This window comes from Tursiops truncatus, chromosome 5 (assembly GCF_011762595.2).
Source record: "Tursiops truncatus isolate mTurTru1 chromosome 5, mTurTru1.mat.Y, whole genome shotgun sequence".
In the NCBI taxonomy this organism is placed as follows: Eukaryota; Metazoa; Chordata; class Mammalia; order Artiodactyla; family Delphinidae; genus Tursiops; species Tursiops truncatus.
Window position 1 is genome coordinate 48,314,899 of NC_047038.1, and position 9,095 is coordinate 48,323,993.

Below are 9,095 nucleotides of genomic sequence, written 5' to 3' on the forward strand. Positions count from 1 at the left end.
GATTTGTAATCAGGAGGCGAAAGAAGGAAGTGTGCGTAGCTAGAAACAGTTTTTCTTAAGTCTCTTATTTTGCTAAGCATCAACCTTTATTTTCTCTTCATGCTTTAAAAATGCAACAGAAAAACAATCTAAATCTTTAAATCACTAGCTTTGTGAATGGCTTGATCCACAGTCCCTTTAACAATGATAAAGCTGGAAGCAATTCAATGCAAATTTGTAAAACAGATGCTCTCTCTCTCTCTCTCTCTCTCTCATCTAAAGTTCTCTACTTGATGAAATGAAGAATGCTTATGTCATGCTTTTAGTAATATAATTTTATTAAATTTGAAGTACTGTAACCCCCTACTTAAACAGCAATTCAAAGCTTAAAAGAATGTTTCGGTTTGAATTGCCTCTGTTTCCCTCAGGTGGAGAGTTGAACTTCACCACACCTGTAGCTCATCATCTTGAAGCCTGAAACAGAGCTCCAGGCAATAGCCGCTTCACACATATGTTTTGGGAATACCTGCTAATAGGAAAATGTGTTCAGGTCTTGATTTTTCAAGAAAACTATGTGCAGAGAATTGATAAATGTCCAAACAACCTTCCAAAAAGAACCATAAAACATTCCAATACTAAACTTCACACATAAAGAAGAGACAGTTTAAAATTCAATATCTGCAATATTATTTACCCTTTTCAACGGGTCAGCATTTATATGACAGGGTGTTCCTTGGGCTCCTATAGTACACAAATTGCCCATCAATAGAATATGTCTCATACTACTAGTGTCAGACTAAAATCCTCAAAATCAACTCCATTTCTTTAGATGTACAAAAATATATTGGTTACCATGAGCCACACCTAGATTAGAATATAATATGGTACAAGAAGATGTAGGTGTCAAATTGAAAAGGAATTAGGATAACTGATCCTGTATTGCACAGCACTACACTGAACATGGTGGCCACTAACTTTTAATATTCGCATATGGATTTCTGAGATTTATTATATACAAAAGAATCTTTAAAAATGCTTATATTTTCATAACAAGTAAGGCCAACACATGTGTTTGTAAAATCCACTCTTTGCAAAATGATTTGCCATGATAAAAATATGTAAAAAGTTTCTGGTAAAATGAAAGCATCTTATTTTACCTGGACAAATTTGTATTCCTGAATTTGCACTCTCTAACATAAAGATTATTTTAGAAAAAAATCACTAATTTAAAATTATTTATTTATAAGCAATCCTAGGCATTGCCAAAACTTGTATGAAAAGCTCCCAGAAAAGGAAACTGCTTTTCTCTAACTTGTGATAGCAATAAGGCACATCAAAGGAGAGTTTGTCTTCGTGAAAATTTCTTTGCACTTCAAATTTTCTGTTTGTATAAAGGCATGGGCATTTTGGTATCAAATGAAAGGCAACTGCCAACAACACAGATTAAGTATTTCAGAAATAACCTGTTTCCAAATGTAAAACAAAATCACTATTTCCTCAGATTACATCTTTAACTGAAAAAGTGAAGATTAAGGGCTTGCTGGTAAAATGAAGAAAAAAAATCATCCAAGGCATATTCATATTGTTTTAAATTTTTGATAACTACAGAGACATATGCTGATTGTTCAGGATACAATTAGCAACTGCTTGCATATCCAACCTTAAAGCAAATTTTTTAAACTAATTCAACTCTGCTTCCTACTTTTTCATTAATTACTAGCTAAGGGACTTGAAAGTGCTCTAATGAATTTTACATTAGATTCTCCAATGTGAACAGTGTATATTATCACAGCATCTAGTAAACGCATAAATTGGTTTTTCCAAGTTGCATTCTGAGCAGTTGCAAAGATTCTGGCTGGATTTTACAACCTTTAGTATTAGAGACTGAGCTGAAAAGAATTTTTACGAGAAACAAGTTGCTGTAATCACATTTCCCAGGTCATAAATCTAACTTACTATTTTATAATAATCTGTCCTATTTCTCAAAGTTCTTATATTTTTCTCCTGTGGCTCAGAAAGAAGAGAATGAATCCCACCTATATTGATTTCTAAATACACATTAAATAAGGCTTAAAATATTTCTGCTATACTAGCTTTCCATCAATTTCATATTATAAGTTACCATGCAGTCATTAGCCAACCGCTACATTTTGGATTCAATGCTTATGGTTTATGACTTCACAACCATTTACCATCTTCATAAAATTCTTTGAAATCAGAAGTTTCAGAAAACTATACACAAACTGAGCAAGAAAAGGCAGAGCACTGCACCCAAATCCAGCAAGAAACAGGTAGAACCTTAAAACTGCCTTATCAAAGAGGAAATTACAGATTACCATGGAAACCTCATGCAAAACTTTCTTTTATAAAATAGTTCTCTAATTTCATAGCTAGATAAAAGATTCCCTATTGAGCATTGTCCAATAAGACATGACATCCTAAATGGCGCATCATCCTTAATTGAACGTTTATAGCAAATATATTGATATTATTGATCACAATTGACATGATACAGCAAACTCATATTGGGACTAAGTATACAACAGAGCTCCAAGTTAACAAAAGGCAGGTACAGACTCTCAATAACTATTCTTAAAAGTGTCAAGAGCCACCACAATTTGCACTGCTTGAAGATTAGTATCTGATAACAATCCTGTTATTATGTTTATGAATACTTAATAATGCTCTCAGAAAATCATTTGATTTTCACAGTTATCCCCTCAAAACTGTTTTTCCTGATCGGGTTGTCAACACAATCATATATGCAGTTCTGCTGTTCACCATAAAGACTTTACTTCCTAGAGAAAATGTTGCTCAAATTCATCCCTCATCCTTGCAGTATAGTGTATAGGTGTTTTTCTTTTTTTCACTAACTCTTCTTTCTCATGATTTAGATAAAAGAAGACACGTGTGAGTTGAAAAAATAAAGCTAACAACAGTTATTCGTAGCCAGAATCAAAGTGTGGTATTTCATCAACCCAGCTTTGCTCCTCAGAAGTTTGAGGGTCCATTAAAAATATCTATTATCAGAGTCAAAGTAGTTTTGGTCCCACCTGTCACTACCTTAATTACGGCATTGCCTAGGAATTTCATGGGCAGCAAAACTGCTGGTTTAGGCTCATAATTTTGGAACACCTTAAAAAAATATTCTATCAACGCTTAGATTTAAATAGAGTTTCCATTTCAATTGTGCAAACTGTTAAACATTAAAATCCACTGCAATGAAACAAATATCAAAGCTCTCATGGACATTATACTCTTCAGCTGTTTTCACAATTGGCTCACATTTTGCAAGGAATTCAGAAATCCAAAAGAAATGTCCTTAACTCTTTCACTGCTAAGTTCTATAATCAAATACTAGAAATAATCTATGGATTATAATGATCAAAGGTAGAGAATTTCTAAATACCTGCAGGAAGAACAGCTTTGTGATTTTCCAGCAAACTGCAGCAAGCAGGAGGAAGGGAAAAAGCCTCACACAATCATGCATTTAAAAAAAAAAAAAATCTTTCTACTCTGCAGACACTGCTTCCTGAGATTGAGACACATTTAACAGCGACACTGCCAAAAAGACACAAAAGATATATCCACAGAATCCAGTTCTATCCCAAAATTAGAGCTGCACACATTTTTAGAAACGTGAATCTCAGCAAACATAACTGTATTTTATTGACAGCATTATAAATAAACACAACATAGAAATAGTGAGCCTTTCCTATTCCATTTCAACTTCGGTACCATGCTCTACCAGCCTCCATTAAAAAAAAAAAAAAAAAGTCATTACCTGTATGAAGAGAACCTGTTAATAGCCTGAGAAGGTACTGGGCAAATTTCAATATTTCACGTTTACATCGTTTTCTACAGCCACTCATCTTAAGCAACAAGGTATTCCTCTGAGAAGAGCCAGAAGTCTTTGCCAATAGAAAAAAGACAGTCTCTGAGGGGAAACTTCTGTCTCAGTTTATGTCACAGGCTGCCTTACAACTCCTGTGGAATTAGCTGTTACTGCCTGAATCAGAAATTCCTTTAAAAAGCTAGAGAAGCCGGATATAGATAGAACGGTAACAGGGTGGTGAGAAAGGGCTGCTTCTCAGGTCACCAAGTTCTTCTGTGGCAACAGATAGGCTGCCGGTTCCCACGTGTAGTAACCCACGGTGGCTCAGCTCCACATCCCCTCTCCAGGAGCAATCACAACCTCACAGACCATTCAGAGGGAGGCGGGGCCTGCAATGCCAGCTCATCAATGAATCAGCATGTAAGCAGGTGAGGGGACAGATGACAGGTCACTGGGGCTGAAACCCTTTGGATATCAGTAAAAGGAGCCCACAAATGCCATCAAGCCTGCTGGGGAGGAATCTCATTGTCCAAGGCTGTACAAAATGATTCCCCCCGCCAAAAAGGCAAGTAGGAAAGCATGTTGTTCAAGGTCAGACACCAGACAATTCCCTGATACAGTGTTAATCAGATTCAGAAAGCCTAAATGGTGAAAAGGTTCATTTGAGAAGCTGACCCTGATTCTAAACAGATTTGAAGATTTACCACCAAATAGAGGCAAAGCTCTTTTGTCACAGATAAATATATTCCACTTCATGGGCACAGAGGTGGAAAATAAGCTGTTACCTAAATCTGGCTGCGTTTTCTGCACTGTCCAGGCTCAGGGATTTGAAAATCAGGGGGAAAAAAAAATCATTGTCTCCTTTAAAATACAGTAGACTGGAAACCACAACTCGTAAGCCCCTATATTTGCTTCCAGGCAACAGAGCTCCAAAACTAATTTACTGCATTATCCTAAGAGAACGACTGCCTCAGTTTCCTCATATTTCTGAAAGGTAAACTGCAACTTGCTGGCTCCTTACCAGTTGACTTAATAGTGAGCACAATTGCGAGAGCTCACAATTTTCACAAAGAACTATTCTATTAAAGATAGTGTTACAGAGGTAGGCAGTTGCTATGAAAGCTAGAAAACTTCCTTGAATGTGCAGTTTTGGGGTTTTTTTGTTGTTGTTGTTGTTTTTCATTCCTGAGTGCCTTGGGCAGTTTCTAAGATTTGTCGACACTCTATATTTCCAGGGTGTTTGGTAATTTATTTGTTTTTGCTTATTTTGTGTGTGTGTATCTCCTTGATATCTCCTTGATACTTAGTGTATGATACCTCCTTGATATTTAATGCACGTGGATGTGCCTCCTCCATATTTTAACTACCTAGACAGGCCGTTTTTTTTTTTCTGACAGTTGTAATAATTCTACTTGGAGCTAATATTTCCCAACAATACTATACATGAAATGATGTTCTTTTACAATAAAGAAAGAAGTACTCCTGGAACCATAGACTTAACAAGATCTAGTAGTAACTCGCTCTTTTCTGTAACTCTCCCATATGTCCACCAGACTCAGTGATATCATCATCCGAAGGAGATAATGAAGCATGCTTTCCGAGAATTTTTAGGACTTCAGTTGGAAGTATCTGAGATAAAAACAGGTTTATAAACAAAGGTTAGCAATACACTTCTTAAAGTTCTTTCTCCCATGCATTTGCCATGAGTGATGGCATCCCAAAGCTTGAAATTGGCAGAAGAAATACACTCTTGTAGTTCCAGAGCTGGGACAAATTATTTTAAAGCCCCACTTTCTTATCTATAAAATGGGTAACAGGACACTGTTCATTTGTTGGAGAGTGAAATAAGATATGGTATAGATGGCATTAAGCAGAGCACTTTCATTCATTTATGCAGAAATTATGTATTGAGCACTTGTTTTGTTCAATACATGGTTCTAGGTGCTGGCAGTACAGCAGTAATGAAAAAAGGCAAAGCCTCTGCATACACAGAGCTTACACCTTAGATTAGAAAACAACAAATTAACAAAGAATAAATAAAAAATATCACATATAAATAGATGCTATGGAGACTATTAAAAACCCGATTAACAGAATAGAAGGTGAGTAGATTGAATGGTCAATGAAAACATTTCTTCTTCTGGAATACAGATTACAAGGAGACAGCCATCAACCATAAGATGTTCAGGCGAAAGAGCACGTCAAGTACAGTGAAAAGCTTGTGCCAACACCACCAGCTGGAGGAGAGCCTGGCATCCTCAAGGAACAGAAAGAAGGGTGTGACTGCTGAAGCATGCTGAGTCAGGAGAGCCTTAGAGGAGATGATTCCATAGGGGAGGCCAGGGCCTACAAACCAGGGCCTACTAGTATGCAGGGTCTTATAGCCAGGGTAAGGAATTTGGATTTAGTCCATGTGAGCTGGAAAGTCACTCCAGGGAGTAGGAAAATTATATGATCTCTCTGCTATGTAAAGGATGAACTGTAGAGGAGCAAGATCAGAAGACTGAACACCTACGAGGGGCATCGCAGTAGTCTAGGGGAGGATGATGGTGGCATGGCTTGGAGTAGAAATGAGAAGTGGTTGATTTCTGGATATGTTCTGAAACAGAATTAGTAGGGTTGAAACTGAGGGAAAGCAAAAAATTAAGGATGACTTAGTTTGAGGCTTGAACAATTAGATAGATAACTCTAATGAACTAATAAAATAAAACAACTGTGGGTAGACTATGACAGTTGAGAAAGTCAAAAGTTCTACTTTGGACATATTAACATTGAGGTTCTGTTTCTTTGTTTTAGCAAAGTGTTTTATTCAAGAGCTTCTCAGCACCATTTAGTTGTCAGAAAGAACGGATATCCCCTTTTCGTGCCCACCCAACTCCCAATCCCAGAGGCAGAAGTTAAACCATTTGGCAAGAGCTCCTGCTAATGATTATAATTCAGATCATGATAAGGTTTGGGTTGTTCTCTCACCTACTTTCTCCAACCCTCTACTTAACCCGTGACTCAAGTAGAGCTGTGTTCCCCTGCAGTTCAGAACAATAGGAAGGAATCATGTCAGTCAGTTTTGATCAACCTCACATTCCTGGCCTATTAGAGGCACATAAAATTACCTTGAAAAAACTGAATTCAGTGACTGCCACCTAGGAGGGACAGTGTTACTGTCAGGCAGTTTTGAAAGCTCAAATATTAGGGTACCCTCCCCCTACTCTAGTCTCGGAACAAGGAACACTAGGTCTGTTTTCTCTCCACACACCTCAATTGCTCATCCTCTCCTGCCTTATAAAACAGACACTGAACCGAACTGGTGTGACAGACTTAAGACAAACAATTACATCTGATTAAAATGCTAAGAGACCCTGAGCTGTTGGAGATGAGGAGAGTCGATAGTATGAGTTGATCTTTCCTTCTTTTTTCTTTAGAGAGTATTTTGTTTCAGCATAAAGCACACTCTCCCAGAGAGATTCCTGGAGGAGAAATCCAAGAGTCTGACTGTGTCCGGTGGGAACACACAGTCACCTGTGTAACTCTGGCTTCAGTCCCTGGATCTGTCCTTTGCAACTACTGCAGGTCCCATGGGAGGAGGAAAAGCTGGAGGCAATATCACTCGGCCAAAGCCCCCATGGGGTCCCAGGCTGGCAGGACAATGGGTTCCTGCTCTAGTACAGCTAGCACCTCTTCAGGGACATGCTTCCTGTCCAACACCACTTCGTAGACATATTCAGAGAACCACTCATCTGTCATGCACAGGTAACGTTTGTGGCCATGGTCTTCACCCCACAAATTTTCCACTCTCCATTTCACAAAAGCATCCTCCTAATCATCCTTTTCTGAGACAGCAGTGAATGTCACGGCGTGGGTCATAAGTGACTCACCAAAAGTCAGCCTCTCAGCTTTATTCATGTTCTTCATGGAGACACCAAACACTAACTCAAGGTCATAGACATTCATGTCACTGAGGCCCAACTTGCCATTGAAGTGTTTTCCAACATCACAGCCAAACCACACAGCCTCTCCATCTTTGATGGAGGCCGCAACCATCTTCTGCAATAAGTCAATGGGCTGGTTGTTATATAGAGTTTTTCTCCCTCCAACCATATTGCTTAAGTAGTCCACTGTGTAAAGTTTATTGTACTTGTGCTGGGGCCGAGGGTCATTCACTAAACATATTGAAGAGTGGCTTGACATGTTCCCTGTAAAACTTCAAGGGTGTTATGGGGCCAATCTTTTGATAGTTTTTATCTTTGTCTTGATACTCCCAGGCGAACGTCTCTGGTGGATTACCCAAATAGATGCACACCACTCTGCACATCTCCTCCATCGTGGTATCCTGTGTGGCTGAGATTTCTCCTTTGGTTGTGCTGTTGTATACCAGGTTCCGTAGTCGTATACAGAATTCTCTCATCTTGTGATTCAGAATATCGTTCATCCTTCCGGTTGCCTCTGTTGTATAAGATTCAGGAAAGCACTTAGCAATAACACCATATTTTTCAACAATATTGACAAGCATATCCCATTATCCTCCATTATTTGCAGGATTCGTAAGCAAATGCTGCACCAGCCTACCATCCTCAGGCTCCTTTTACTGCGCTGTATCCACAAAAGCATTTAAGAAGAAATAACAGCATTCAACCTTGTCCCAGAAAAAGAGGTAAGACTGACTAAATTCAAATTCTTCAATATTTAATTTTCTCATGAATGGAAGTCTCATAACATTCAGACAAGGAAAGATCCAGCATCGTCCTGAGCTCTTCTGGTTGGTGACGGGCTTGCCTTCCAGACGCACAGCCTGTTGGAACACGTGCTGAACACCGTGGACCATGGCCCTCTTCAGACAGATGTCCAGCAGGTCGTGGGTGGTGCCAGCATGCTGGGGCCAGTACGAACTGAGGATCGGAATTCAGTTTCTGAAGCAGAGCAGCTACCTTCCCTGAATTCAGTCCTGCCATGTTGTTCATGGTGCCCACGCTGCCCGGCAGGGGAACGGTAGTTTCGAGGTCCTCAGGCAAGCGCCAGGACTGCACAGCGGTTCGCTGCCTAAGCTACCCGACCTGCCTCTCCCACTGAGATATTTTTAATGTATTCAAAATTTAATACATTTTTCAATTAACCCATTCATTTAAAAATATTTCTTTAAAAGGAGAAAAGCACTACAGAACCTGCAGATATCAGAGGATACTAGGAAAATACTACATAAACTCTAGAGAAATAAATTTGGCAATTTAGATGAAATGGACAAATTGTTTTAAAAAAATCTACCAAACATGAAATAACAGATAATAAT

At 38.7% G+C, this 9,095-nt stretch overlaps 1 pseudogene; it reads right to left on the reverse strand.

The window, feature by feature from the left end:
• Window positions 1-7,335: 7,335 nt before the first annotated feature.
• Window positions 7,336-8,769, reverse strand: LOC109548853 (bleomycin hydrolase pseudogene; annotated as a pseudogene).
• Between the last annotated feature and the right edge of the window lie 326 nt (window positions 8,770-9,095).